Raw genomic sequence first — 15,010 nt, 5'->3', positions numbered from 1 at the left:
ACGCGGATGCCCTGGAGTCTCAGAGGAGCCAAGGCTGCATCCACGCACTTCGTGAACGTGCGGGGTGATAGTGATAGGCCGAAGGGAAGAACCTTGTATTGGTATGCTTCGCCCCCGAAAGCAAACCTGAGGAACTTCCTGTGAGAAGGATGGATGGAAATGTGAAAATATGCGTCCTTCAGATCTATCGCCACAAACCAGTCCTCAGATCTGATCTGTGGAATAATCTGTTTGAGTGTAAGCATCTTGAACTTCAACTTCTTTACAGATCGATTTAGTATACGAAGATCTATGATCGGACGCAACCCCCCATCCTTCTTTGGAACAATGAAGTAGCGGCTGTAAAAGCCCGACATTTTTCTGGGAGAGGGAACCCGTTCTATAGCCCCTTTTTGCAAAAGCGTCGTAACCTCTTGTTCCATTACCAGAGACTGCTCTGGAGCTACCACTGTGTGAATCACTCCACTGAACCTGGGCGGACGAGAACCGAACTGAATTCTGTAACCCTGTTCTACCATGAGCAGCACCCATTTCGAAACATTCGGAAGACGTTTCCATTCTCCCAAAAATTCTACTAAGGGAACCAGCCTCTCGAGACTGGTCTCTGGTGTTTTTTGAGCACTTGGCTCGTTTATCTGACGCGGCGCACCGGCAGATAAGCGAATCACGTGCTGGCCGACCCTCCTCGGAGGATCGACAGGGACTGCTGCGCCCTGTCGCACACTGGGTGGCAGGGTTGGCAGAACAGTCCCTTGAGGGCACCGATGGGGAACGATAGAAATTAATCGTCGAACCCCTTCGGAGGGGGCTGCCCTCAGAAACCCTGGCCCATGAGCGTCAGGATTTCTTTTGGGAAGCCTTCCAGGAAATAATGACGGTCCTCAGATCCGCCCTACCCCCGGAAGGCTTCGGCTGTGCAGCACGCTCCGGTCCCCAAGCTTTCCGCGGGGGAGCACGGGCGGCTACACTAGCCTTTTGCTGGGACCTGTGTCCCGAGGAGCCGGCTATCGGCTGAGGCTGCCCCCGCCCAGCAGCCTCAGGGGGATGAGATTTACGGGGGAGGAATCTCTGAAACGCCGCTTTCTGTTTCTTCGCCTCCTCGAACCTGTCGACGACAGTGTTAACTGCGTCACCGAACAGGCCCTCGGAGGAAAGCGGCGCATCCATAAGGATATGCTTATCCTTATCTTTAATGTCGGCCAGATTGAGCCACAGATGTCTCTCCGTGGCCACCAGGGCTGTCATAGAGCGGCCTACTGACTTGGCCGTCTCCTTGGTGGCACGGAGAGCTAAATCTGTGGCTTTCCTCAGCTCTTGAATGGCCTCAAAAGTAACCTCCCCACTCTCATGAATTTCCCCCAGCAGATCAGCTTGGTATGCCTGCAATATAGACATTGTGTGCAGACATGCCGCAGCCTGACCCGCTGCCGAATAAGCCTTGCCCACCAGATTCGATGTTTGCTTTAGAGGTCTGGTGGGCAGCGTCGGGGATTTCAGGGACGATGCCGACTCAGGCGAGAGATAGCCCGCAAGCGTCTCCTCAACCTGAGGCATCGCCCCATAACCATGTTGCTTCAGCCCAGTGATGTTGCTGTACATTGATGTCTGTGGGCTGAAGACACGGTACTGCACGGGTCTATTCCACGACCTCGACACCTCGGTGTGGAGGTCGGGAAAGAACGGCAGTCCCCGACGCTGGGGTAGTGACCTAGCTGGGAGGAAGCGTTCATCTAACTTGCTTTTAATCTTAGGAACGCTTTCCTCCACGGGCCAGCTTATATTCAGTTTCTCTACTGCCCGGGTCACTACCTCCATAAGCTCCTCATGGGCTGGAGATGAGGATGATGGTCCCTCATCACCACCCTCGACACCTTCAACATCAACCTCCTCGGAGGAAGATATATTCAGTGCCGGTGCCTCTCTTTGAGGGGAAGAAACCGCAGCGCGTGCTTCCACCATCAAAGGAGAGACACTAGATCTAGCAGGTAAGGGGAGCGATAAGGCAAAGCCCGTCTCTCCCCCCTCTGCTAGATCCATTTGTGAACCCCACGAGTGCAGTCTTCGCTGTGCCTCAGCAGCAGCGGGACCAGACCCGTGGGGAACACTCGCCGCGGCGCCCTCCTCAAAGAGCGCCCGGCGTGAGCGCAGCGCCCTGAGAGTGAGCCGCTCGCAGTGCACACAGACAGCCCCCTCGAGAGCTGCCTGTGCGTGCTCAACTCCCAGGCACTTCACACACATGTCGTGTGTGTCCCCTGCCACGATGAATCGCGGACAGGGAGGCGCACACTTAGTGAAACGCTGGCTTTCCGTCATTATATATATATATATATATATATATATATGTATGTGTCTTATTCACTTTCTGGAAACTCTTGTCCTCAGACGAAGAGATCACTTTTTGGCGAGATGGTAGACAAACAACAGTAAATAAGACAGACAAGATACAAATAGCGCTTACTGAAGACAACAGAAGCTAGCGTTCTTTGTTTCCGGGCATGCTTTATAGGTTCCGGTCCGTGACGTCACCCGCCTCTGACGTCGCGTTCTCTCATTGGTTAGATACAATAGTGCTTCACGAACACAAAAATGCAGAGGATTCCCATCACGTCACTGACGTAGCGTCGATAGTTCCCACGAAAGGGAACTAACATATCCTTTTTATATTAAAGTCACATTAACATTGGCTTAGAACATTTTTATAAACTTTTATTGGCTTAGAAACTTTAATATCGTTTGTTTTTTACTTTTAAATGCCAATATTGGTTTACCCTTGAACAAGATGCAGGAATGACAATTTAACTTGTGATCATGTTTATGGTGTGGTGTTTATTTAATTAGCTGGGCTTCATAAAATTCTAGTTATGAAATTATCATTATCATGAATTATTACTATAGGCATATCTACCCAAAGACTATTTACACACTTTCATATTCATGAAATATGGGCGGATCTACTGTATGACATCACAGCAGGTGAGTGAAAGAGTTTTTATTGAAGGTGAAACTATAACAGATGAACTGAAAGCTTCTTCAGACGACAACCTTTTTATTCAAACACTCTGAAACTAGTGATTACATCTGATATTCTCACACAGGTAAGTGATGTAAGAAATGTAAGAGTTTAGCAGAGTTTAATACCATGATGCAGTATTATCAAAAGAAGTATTTATTGTTATTTAAAAGTGTGTTTGTGTAATTTCATGTCATACTTCAGAAACAAGAACTTGACCAGTAGACAGAATAAACAAAGTCTAGTGAAAACTACTCCATAAAATGAAAATTGCATTTTTTGAGGATCTTTATTTATTAGTTATTTATTTGAAAAATACAAAAATTTCTGTTGTCTTTTAAATTATATATAAAGATCCTTTCTTGATAGTATTAAATGCTGTTGTTCTTCACTGTAGCTCGTAGAGACATAAGATCTCTTCTACACACCAGAGAGATGATAATCAATTACTTTGACATAAACAACTGTTTATAGTTACATTGTTATAATATATTTTATGACTACACTGGAATGTGTCACCAATATGATTGCATGTTGTCAGTGTTTGTGTGTCATGAAACAATTCCTTATAATCAATTTCATATGGAAATACTCCAGTAATCCAGAACTAGACTAAGAAAGAATGATAAGAGTTGCTGCCCTGTCTGTGGTGATGTAGCCTAGCAGTAAGACCTGGAATAGCTGACGGATTAAAGTACTTAGTATACTTTATTATTTTGAGGAATTTGTACCTACTCATGTAGCCTAAAATTTTGTATTACAACTACATCTCTGGGGAAAAACCTTGTACTTTGTACTCCCTACAGTCTCATTTAGACTTTCAATTTATTCCTTATCAAACAATAAGGAAGCCTACAATACCTGATAAAAAGCTATCTGTTGCATTTACATTCATCTCAATGGCAGTTGCATGGCTTGTACATGAAACCTAGAAATACACAACCTACCTGTTGTCATCTTTGTTCATGAGCACAATGTCTATAATATAATTTATACATTACATGTCAGTATACATGGCTACATGTGGATTACTGAATGATACTTTTGGCCATAGAATGGTGTAGTTACAGCATCTGCCAGCAGTGTTTTTACCTGACATCAATCCGGACCTGAAAAGATACTGCAACAAATCATCGACCCGGAAAACCCCTTTTCTCCAAGCCAAGGACGCCGAAAAGGGGATCCACATTCAAAGACAATCAAGCAAGTACCTCCAGATCCTAAAGCTGAACTGGTGCATTAATTTACTGTGATTCATGGTTTGTTAAGGTCAGGTCTTATGAAATTATCATTTCACTCTTAAAAGTCTTTCTAATTTCCGTTCTGTTTGCTCCATGTATGAATGTGTGTTTGTATGTGCGTGTCTGTGTTAGATATTAGTTTGTGTGTTAGAATATCAATAAAGTCTCCTGTAGATTTTTAAAAGAAGTGTCTTGTGTTATGTGCTTGTAAATTTACTGTCTTAAACTGCCGATCTTAATGTTACCTTGCAACTAAATAGTGTTTTCACGATAGTTGGATATTCATATCCACTACAAGAGCTTATTAAAGCCCGAGCAAATGAATGCTGGACGATTCAGTTGCTCGGTCGTAAACTAAGTGACTTAGTTTAATTCCCTATAATTAATTAATTAATTATTTCATTTAAGCTGATTTGTCTTACATCCACTTTACAGTTAGAAAGGATTGATTCTATGCGAGCAGGAGCGAAACACACCTGCATCGCAACAGAGTGCCAAACTACGCCTAGAAAAGTGGTCCTCTGAGTTGGAGAAAGCACACTCTTTTTGGCGTTTGACCTTAACCCCAACTTCCTGATGTGCATGAGAACGACACCTCGATGCCAAACCACTAACTGGTGAGACTAAATGTGGACTAAATGTGCACAGAGCACCCTCTGGCTGCTCACATATTATGGTAGCCTAGTTCGTGCTGAATACAGTGTAATGACGCTTTTTCCATAAATATGTTTATGAACAACTGAAAAAAGTACAAATGTCAGGGCATGTCAAAACTTCTCCAGGGCCCCAAAAATCCTCAGACCCCAGAGGGTTAAGTTTAACCACAAGTGCCTCTCCATGGCCACCATGACCGACAGATCTGGCGGAGAGATAAGAGAGATAAGTCTGCAGCCCGACATAGTTCATCTACCACGTCTGGGCTAATTCCCTGCCCTCTTCAACATCTCCTAATAAATCCTCCTGGTAGGCTTGCAGCATGCCCATAGTGCTGATAAGTTTTGCAATGTTGGGGCCTTTAGGGACAATGCGGACTGTGGAGAGAGATAGCTCACAAGCGTCTCTTCCACTTTAGGCATCGCCCCATAACTGTGCTCTTTAAGCCCCACTATCAATGCATAGTGCGTGGTCTGATTTTGTTCCATTATCTCGACACCTCACTGTGGAGATCTGGAAAAAAGGGAGGCCCCAACGTGGAGGTTGTGCTCGTGAGGGCAGGAAGCGTTCATCGAGCTTGCTTTTTGGACGAATGTCCAGGCTCTGCAACCTGTGATGTAACGTGGGCAGGGATGAACACACAGCTTAAACTGCTGTTTGTCCGCCATAATATATATATGCTTGTGATAACATAATACAACACCAAATAAGACAAATGAGTCACAGAGAGTGCTACTGAAGACACAGAAGCTAGCATTGCACTGTTTGAGGGTGCTTTATAGTTTCCTGGTCATGACGTCACCCGCCTCTGACATCTCGTCACACCATTGGATGGATTTCACATGTGCTTCATGACGACATCATGCAGAGCATTCCCACAGCGTCATTCTCGAAGCAACGCAAGTTTTTCTTGAAAGGGAACCCTATTTTAATGCAGAAATCAAGAGATGAGAGAACTGATCTTCTGCCCAACAGATATCTCACATTTAAATAATCAGATCTTTTAAAATAATTACTCATAGATAAAAAAAATTACCTTTAAGTTTCTTAACAGTGAATGAATAATCAATTACCTCATCATCTATAGAGATTGCAGTTATTTTATGTACAAACCTGATTCCAAAAAAGTTGGGACACTGTACAAATTGTGAATAAGAAAGGAATGCAATAATTTACAAATCTCATAAACTTATATTTTATTCACAATAGAATATAGATAACATATCAAATGTTTAAAGTGAGACATTTTGAAATGTCATGCCAAATATTGGCTCATTTTGGATTTCATGAGAGCTACACATTCCAAAAAAGTTGGGACAGGTAGCAATAAGAGGCCGGAAAAGTTAAATGTACATATAAGGAACAGCTGGAGGACCAATTTGCAACTTATTAGGCCAATTGGCAACATGATTGGGTATAAAAAGAGCCTCTCAGAGTGGCAGTGTCTCTCAGAAGTCAAGATGGGCAGAGGATCACCAATTCCCCCAATGCTGCGGCAAAAAATAGTGGAGCAATATCAGAAAGGAGTTTCTCAGAGAAAAATTGCAAAGAGTTTGAAGTTATCATCATCTACAGTGCATAATATCATCCAAAGATTCAGAGAATCTGGAACAATCTCTGTGCGTAAGGGTCAAGGCCGGAAAACCATACTGGATGCCCGTGATCTTCGGGCCCTTAGACGGCACTGCATCACATACAGGAATGCTTCTGTAATGGAAATCACAACATGGGCTCAGGAATACTTCCAGAAAACATTGTCGGTGAACACAATCCACCGTGCCATTCGCCGTTGCCGGTTAAAACTCTATAGGTCAAAAAAGAAGCCATATTGTCATGTTCCCGTTCATTCCGGACTCCAATTCCCATAATCCTCCCTGCCAGTCACATGCACACACTCCAAACCAATCACTAATTGCCACATACAGCTGAAGCTCATTAACCGGACTATATAAGACTCTCATTCACCACACATCATTGCGAGGTCTTGTTTCACCCAGTGTACAATTCTGAGCGTTATTTACACTGTCTGTCTGCCTGTTTCTGATCCTGTCTGTTCCCCGTGTTTGTATTTCTGCCGCCTGCCCTTTGGACCTTTTGGACTGTTTATTGTTTCCTGGTTTTGTGAACGATATCTGCCTGACCTGATTCATTGCCTGTTCCTTGACTACGATTCTGCCTGCTATCTGCCATACCTGTTTGCCACTGTTTGACCATTGCCTGTTTTACTACGAACTCTGTTTAATAAAGCATGCAGATGGATCCCTGCCTGAGTCCCGTCTCGTTACACATATCTAAACATGATCCAGAAGCGCAGGTGTTTTCTCTGGGCCAAGGCTCATTTAAAATGGACTGTGGCAAAGTGGAAAACTGTTCTGTGGTCAGACGAATCAAAATTTGAAGTTCTTTTTGGAAAACTGGGACGCCATGTCATCCGGACTAAAGAGGACAAGGACAACCCAAGTTGTTATCAGCGCTCAGTTCAGAAGCCTGCATCTCTGATGGTATGGGGTTGCATGAGTGCATGTGGCATGGGCAGCTTACACATCTGGAAAGGCACCATCAATGCTGAAAGGTATATCCAAGTTCTAGAACAATATATTCTCCTATCCAGACGTCGTCTCTTTCAGGGAAGACCTTGCATTTTCCAACATGACAATGCCAGACCACATACTGCATCAATTACAACATCATGGCTGCGTAGAAGAAGGATCCGGGTACTGAAATGGCCAGCCTGCAGTCCAGATCTTTCACCCATAGAAAACATTTGAGCATCATAAAGAGGAAGATGCGACAAAGAAGACCTAAAACAGTTGAGCAACTAGAAGCCTGTATTAGACAAGAATGGGACAACATTTGAATAAAATATTGAAATTTGAAACTTCCACATCATTGCATTCTGTTTTTATTCACAATTTGTACAGTGTCCCAACTTTTTTGGAATCGGGTTTGTAATTATTATCATTTGAAACTTTGTACTTTACTGTCACCCAGTAAGGGAATTTTTTCTTCTGCGCTTTTTACTGGTAGTAAACTAAATTTCTAAACATTCTATAAATACTACATTATGGCAATTCTAAAATAGCATTCTATGAAAGTGTCATGTGTATACTTAAAGGATTAGTTCGCTTTTAAATGAAAATTACCCCAAGCTTTACTCACCCTTATCCTAGGTGTATATGACTTTCTTCTTTCTGACAAACACAATCAGAATTATATTAATAAATATCCTGACACATCCAAGCTTTATAATGGCAGTGAACGGAAAACAACTAGTTTGAAGCTCAAAAAAGTGGATCCATCCATCATAAACGTACTCCACACAGCTCCGGGGGGGTTAATAAAGGCCTTCTGAAGCAAAGCGATGCATTTGTGTATGAAAAATATCCATATTTAAACAAGTTATAAAGTGTATAGAGTTATAGGGTCAAGACTATGCTGGATTATTTTATATTTGATTATTCAATTTCTGTACCTGAATACTGTTATACCTACCTGAAAATCTTAAAGCTGTGTTTATTTCATTTGTTTAATCTTTGTTCCGTTGTATTTATTTGTGCTATTGCTTGTAATTATGTTTATTTGTTCTAATTTTATTGCTGAATGTTTACATTTCTTTAATAATGTTTGAACTTTACAGTTAGGCTATACAGTAGTAAAGTCTTTGGCTATAGTAGTTTTGCTGTGGTATTGAAAATTTCACTGGCAGGCCTATCTTATTTTGAATAAAATGTTACATGGGCCAAAACAACAAAAACAATTTTAAATCAATTTTATTATTCTTTTTTTTTTCTTTTTGTGGGGGTCAAAATAACCACTGAAATAATTACTTCAAGACCACTAAAAAAGCATGTTGTATATAGTATGAATGCAATCTGGACTACATCCGCCACACTGTCATTATCATGTGGATTACCTACATTGCTTCACTGACAGTTACAAATCCTCTCCCGTGGCTTCATGGGATAGTAAACTGTCCATCATACACACTTTTCTCTGTAGGGAAAACACCCTAGGAAGTAAAATTAGCTCAAATGAAATATTTAGGGAATTATAAAGAGTTGTTTAGATTACGACCGAGCAACTGATTCGTCCAGCGTTCATTTGCTCGAGCCGTAATAAGCTCTTGTAACGGATATAAATATCCAACAATCGTGAAAACACTGATTAGAGCACGGTAACTTGATCACAGTTTAAGACATTAAATCATAAAGCACATAATACAAGACACTTTCCTTTTAAAATCTACAAGAGATTTTATTTATTCTAACACAAACTAATCTAACACAAAGGCACGCACATACACACACACCCACATTCATACGTGTTGCAGTAAGAAGGAAATGAGAGAGAAAGAGTTTTGAAAGAGAGAGAGAGAGAGAGAGAGAGATCTGATTAACCGAATTCCTATCAATGCATTTCAAAGACCAGAACGAACCATGAATCATTCATTTAAATGCACCAGTTCAGTTTTCATCTGGAGATACTTGCTTGCGTTGACTAAGGTGAATTTCCCTCGTCATGCAGAGAGGGGTTTCCCAAGTCGATGATTGGTCCAGATCAGGTCCGTGTGGAACAATGAAGGAAGTCGCTGGAGTTGAAGCGGCAAAAGTCGTTGGTTGAACTTTGCGGTGAAACTTAGGACACAAGACTTTCAGCGGTAAATGAAAATTAAGTAAAGAAAAGAAAAGTGAGTGAAGGTTGGATGGCTTGAATGAGCGGCTGGTCTGTTCTTCTTTTCCCAGAACAGAACCAACTCCTTTCTCGTTTACTAACCAACTTCTCTCCTTTCACTATCTTGCAATATGATCATTTAAACTTAGTTGTTTGTCACCCCTCTGAGGAGTCCTGGCCAATCAGACATTGTCCTGTTTCAAGAGGGCCTTCCTCTGCCCCCAATAAAACATAAGTGTTACATCCTGTTTCTGCTTCAGCAGAGAGTGCCATTTTAACATAATTTCTATTAAATGGAATACAATACATTTTAAACAGATTTCATTCAAGTCAGGATATAGGAAAGGGGGAAAGAATCAAATTAAGTCCAAATAAGGCATACTTTCAGTCATTCAGTCAAGAGTTAACACATTTACATGAATTGTGAGTGTTCTAAAGCCTAACTGTTTACAGGTAGTACTTGTGGACACATAATGCAAAATGTATGTAGTTAAAAGATGTTTGATAAGTCCGTTAAAATTGTTGGAACAATTTTGAAGCAGTTTTATTTGTTCAACAGTCTCTTTGGCTTTCCTGTGAAGTAAGGAAACAAAAGGGTCTGGATTGTCTCTCTGTCTTCTTGGGTGACCCTTTGGTATGTCGCTTCTTCTACTATCAGGAAGCATGTGTCGTAAAAGTAATCAGCCTGGCTTTATCTGCAGACGGGCCGGAGCCGGAACCTCAATTCTGAATTAGAATTATGTTTTGAAAGAATCATCTGAATGATTCATTTGTCTGGTTCGTCCACAGTTCCTACATATCCCCCCTTGGTTCGGCGATGTGTTGAGATGAAGACATCGGCGGACACTGTAGAAAAATGGACAGAAGCAGACACACACAAAGCAACAACAAAACAACACCTCCATGATTGACCACTATACTGGTGCAGGGCATTAGATTATCTGAGTACTGATGGATTAAGTTCAATTTTGGGAGTGTTATTCTACATTGTCTCAGTATGTTAATGCTTGGATCAAATTGTGTGATTTAAATTGTTTGTTTCCTTCTCTTCTAAATTGTTCTAGGTTGTTCTGGTGACATCATTTGTGGTAAAAATGATGTGACCCATCATGGAGCTCTCTCGGGCTCACATTCGGATTTTCAAATGGCTTTCAGACCTTAGGCGTGGTGCATCAATCCTAATGTCATGACCTTGACCCTTATGGGGCAGGCAGGTATTTTACCTTATAAAGAAGGGAAAGAGAGGAAGAGGAAAACAAAACAAAATAAAACAGTTAAGTGTTTCCTGGTATGGCTAACACTACTGCGTGCATCTAAGGTGTCATGTATCAGCTTAATGAAAGGTGTCCTACTTGTTGTGCAGATGGTTGCATGTTTCTTATGGTGAATGTAGCTAAGTCGATGTTGAGCTAGGTTCTGAAACCAATATCTGTCTGTAGGAAGAGCATGTTGGTGAGTATGTTAATGTAGTGTAGTGTAAAGTAATGTAGTGCAGTGTATGTATGGTCAGATCTGGTTCAGTCTGTCTTGCTCCCCCCTTTTCTTGAAGGGCTTAGATGAAGATTGGCTCTTTGCATCTTGGACTTGGGACGAGGGATCATCCCTAATTTGATGGGAGTCAGTCCAGTGAGGCAGGAAGTTCTTTGGCAGAAGGTGGGAGGAAGTTTGACATGGCTGTGTTGAGCTGTGGTGCAAAACTTTGTCTCCTACGTTGCATTCCTTTTGTAGTGCCTTCTGGTTGTGACAGACTGTCTGACCTTCTGTGCTTACTGTTGTTACTGTTGCACAAGCATGGTTCTTGAGATGGGAACTCGTTGGGTTTATTGGTGGGTGATGAGTAACCAGAACTGTGTTCTCTGGTACTACTGAGTTTTCAGCGGTGTTTGGCTGCAAGAGACCACTTCGTTCTGTGCTGTTGTAGAACAGGTGGCAGTCATCTCCATTTGGAAGGTGGATCAGATGATCACTGACCTTCCGTTCCGTCTCTAGTCATAACAAGGGTGACTCATCCTTGTGATCGTCACTGTTTATGTTGTTTGCAAAGAACGCTGTAATTTGCCTCATCAGTTGTTCCATGTCTTCTGAGGTGGAACTGTCTTGTTCTTGGGCGTTCTTGTTCTCAGTGCTGTGTTTAACTGAGTGATGCAGAGGTGGGTTCCGCCGTCGCTTACCCACAGTGGATGCATTTGAATGTGTTGGTTGGTGGACTTTGGCTGTCCAGTTTGGATCCCAGATGTTTCTTTCTGGTGGGTTTCTTGAGAAGTGTGGCTGGTCCCATGGCATTTTCCAGCTGTCGGAGTGGAAGCTGTCAGTGGCATGGGGGTCACGTTCTCCGTGTCCTTTATGACAGGCTGTGGCATTGTCATGCCACTGGCCGTCTTGCAGTGCACGGCTTGGGTCTTGGCTGCCGGAGTTTGAAATTGTGACTGTTTTCAAACCTTTCTTTGAGTTCATCTTCTGTTTGATGTAGGCCTTGTGTGTCAAGTCACGTAGCTGTTGGATTGACATTGTGCTTGGGCAGGCCATGACGCCAAGATGGTGACTTAGTCCAGGGTGCAGGTTTCTCAGGAAGAGGGTTTTGAAGTTCACATCCTCTTCAAGTTCAGGTTCGTGATGTGCACCTAAGTAGGCTTGTCGGAAACGGTTGTAGTAAGCTTGGGGAGTCTCTTGTCGACCTTGTTTGGTTTCCAAGGCGACTAACAGTCCATGTTCAGACTCTGGGCCTGTAAATTCTTTGATCAGTGACTCACGTAATAGCTGGTAGTTGTGCTTAACGTGAACAGGTTGTCGATCTAAGAAGCTTCGTACCTCTGGGCTGGATGTGGACCTGAGGAGATACAACCTGTCTCCGTCAGTCACGTTGGGTCTCACCTCTAGGTAGAAGTCAATATCTCGGAGGTAAGTCTGGATGTTGTGGTTCTCCATGGAGTTCGGGTTGAACTGTGTGATGTTCTTAGCCAGCTTGTCAAGGTCTTTAAGGGTCATCTCGTGTGCAACTTTGGGGTCTGCATGGATGAGCTCTCTTTGGCTGATAGGGAAGAATTCTGTAGTGAAGGCCGGTGATGTTGTGGGTTGTGGCCACTCACTTCTTCCGTTGCATGGCAGTTCTTGGATGGGGGACTCTGTTGTGCTCAGCAGTGGTGATGCTGAGGGAGGCCCCTCCCTTCTTGACTCTGGTTTCTGTGTGTGAACATGTTTAAGTTCATTTCTGACCATGTAGAGCTTGCCGTTGGCATCGTCTAATTGTTGGTTTAGATGGTCCATTTCAGTGCTGTACCATTTCAAATGGTCTTCCAGAGCATTGATTTTAAAGTTCTTATCTTTAATGTCAGAATTGGCATTTTCTAGTTGGTTTACCAGGTGACATTGGAAAGTCTTTAATTCTTGCTTGTCACGTTCCGCAACTGCAAGGGCTTCTTGGAGCTTGTCAACTTGTTCCTTTGTTTCTTGCTCCACAAGTTTGTCTTGAGCTTTCACCTTGTGCTGGTCTGTGCAGCGTTGGATGTGCATCAGCTCTCTCAGGAACTCAGTGGTCTGACGCTTGAAGTCATCCTGGACTTTCACTTCCAGCTTGTCTATGCGGCTCTGGGCACGTGTCAGCTCCTCCTGTAGGTGGGTGATGTGCTTGTCGCTTAGTTTCAGCTGGGCTGTGAAGGCAATGCTTAGAGAATTGGTTATCTTGCCTAGTTCAGTGTGGTCTTGGTTCTGGCTTGAATCATGTGTCGGGAATCTTCTCAGAATTATGATTATTATTAAAAATAATAACAGTTCAATTGTCTTTGGCATGAGGCAGTTTGTAATGCCGCTGAGCCAGGCGTCCACATCTTGGGCAGTGGGGTTTTCCGTCTGCAACATGTTGGCACGCTGGGGAGAAGAGACTGACACAGATCTGTGTGGGGTGTAAGCCTATGTGGTGGAACAGCTAAGTGTCGTTTCAGTGAATGTACACCAATCGTGAAGTGTGAAGGCTACGTGTTGGTCTCAGAGTGTAGACAGGTAGGCTAGTGATGAGAAGGCTTTGTCACTCAACTGAGTAAGAGAGAGAAAGAGAAAAAGTTAAAACAAATTTCAGTAGATGAAATATTTCCTATAAATATATTTCTATCGATGAACACTGTTTTCAACTCGTGGTGTGAGGACTTTGTCACTCGACTGAGTAAGGAAGAAGAGAGATTTTTTTTTTTCAATTTAGAGAAATATTTATTTCCAATAAATATTTTCTATTAATGAAAAGCGGTTTCTAAAAATAAAAGAAAAGAAAATATATATTATTGTTTATGTTCGCAAGGACAATAATACAATAATAATGCTGATACCTCTTTTCTTAGTTTGACAGGATTGACACCACACACCTTCAGTTGAACTGCTTACCAGGGATGCTGTGAAGGCAACGGTTGCTCAACACTTGTCTCTGTTAAATGTTCTTGGAGGAAATGTCAAAATTTAAATTGCGTTTACAAATGCAGGGAGTATGGAGAACCCAAAAGGGTTTGATTAAGATCAAATACCTAATGAATTATATCTTTGGAAAGATTGTGTTTCTCTTTCTTTAGAATCGATTGATGGTTCGTCCAAGCTTGATCCCTACAAATCTGAAGAATAAGATGTAAGAAAGCAGGAGAGAACAGGAAAGACGGGAGGAAAAGGAAAGGGGAAGAAAGGAGACCAGATCCACAAATGGCTCTGAAGCCTTTGTCTAATTACGAGTATAGAATTGGTAGTTGATGAACAACTAAACACATGAGAATAAAATTTTAGTAAGAGAGGGTTGTCTCTGATTGGTTTGAAACTCGTAATAAGTTATCAATGTCTCCTAAAAAGGCTCAGGTGTGTCGTTCCTAAGCTAGAATACAAAGAGGAAAGGAAAAAGGTAAGAAAATGACAGGATGAAATAAGGAAAAGGGAATTAAACAGAGGTGAATGAATAAATAAAATAGAGTGGCTAAGTGAATAACCAAGAAAGGGAAAAGAAAGATATAACGCAATAAAACAATGAGCAAATGTGAGTCAAAATTAGGAAAAACTTTGGTGGAATAAGTTTGCTTAAACTTCTAAAGTTCAAGGCTTATTCATACCTAAAGTAATTCGATCTAAAATAGAATTTTAGATTTATGAAAATTGTGAAATTAGAAATAATGGAAATTTGGAAATGTAGAAATCATTTAAAATTACTTTCTAGAAAAATGTAGGATTTCAATTTGAATTTAATTGGTTTTATTAAATTCAAATTTGACAATTAAAAATTGTAAACCAGTATTTCTCTTTTCAAGTCAAATGCAGGTAAGGCAATTATTAATTGTAAACCAATATTTTCCTTTTCAAGTAAAATATAGGTAAAGTAATAAGTGAGAAAGTTAAAAGGGAAAGTATAAAGGAGAGACCAACAAGTGTACATAAAGTTAAAGTGTTTTAAGTGGTTAAATCACTTTATAGT

This window comes from Chanodichthys erythropterus, chromosome 20 (genome assembly GCF_024489055.1).
Source record: "Chanodichthys erythropterus isolate Z2021 chromosome 20, ASM2448905v1, whole genome shotgun sequence".
NCBI lineage: Eukaryota > Metazoa > Chordata > Actinopteri > Cypriniformes > Xenocyprididae > Chanodichthys > Chanodichthys erythropterus.
The sequence above is the reverse complement of the archived record's forward strand: the minus strand, read 5'-3'. Positions refer to the sequence as shown.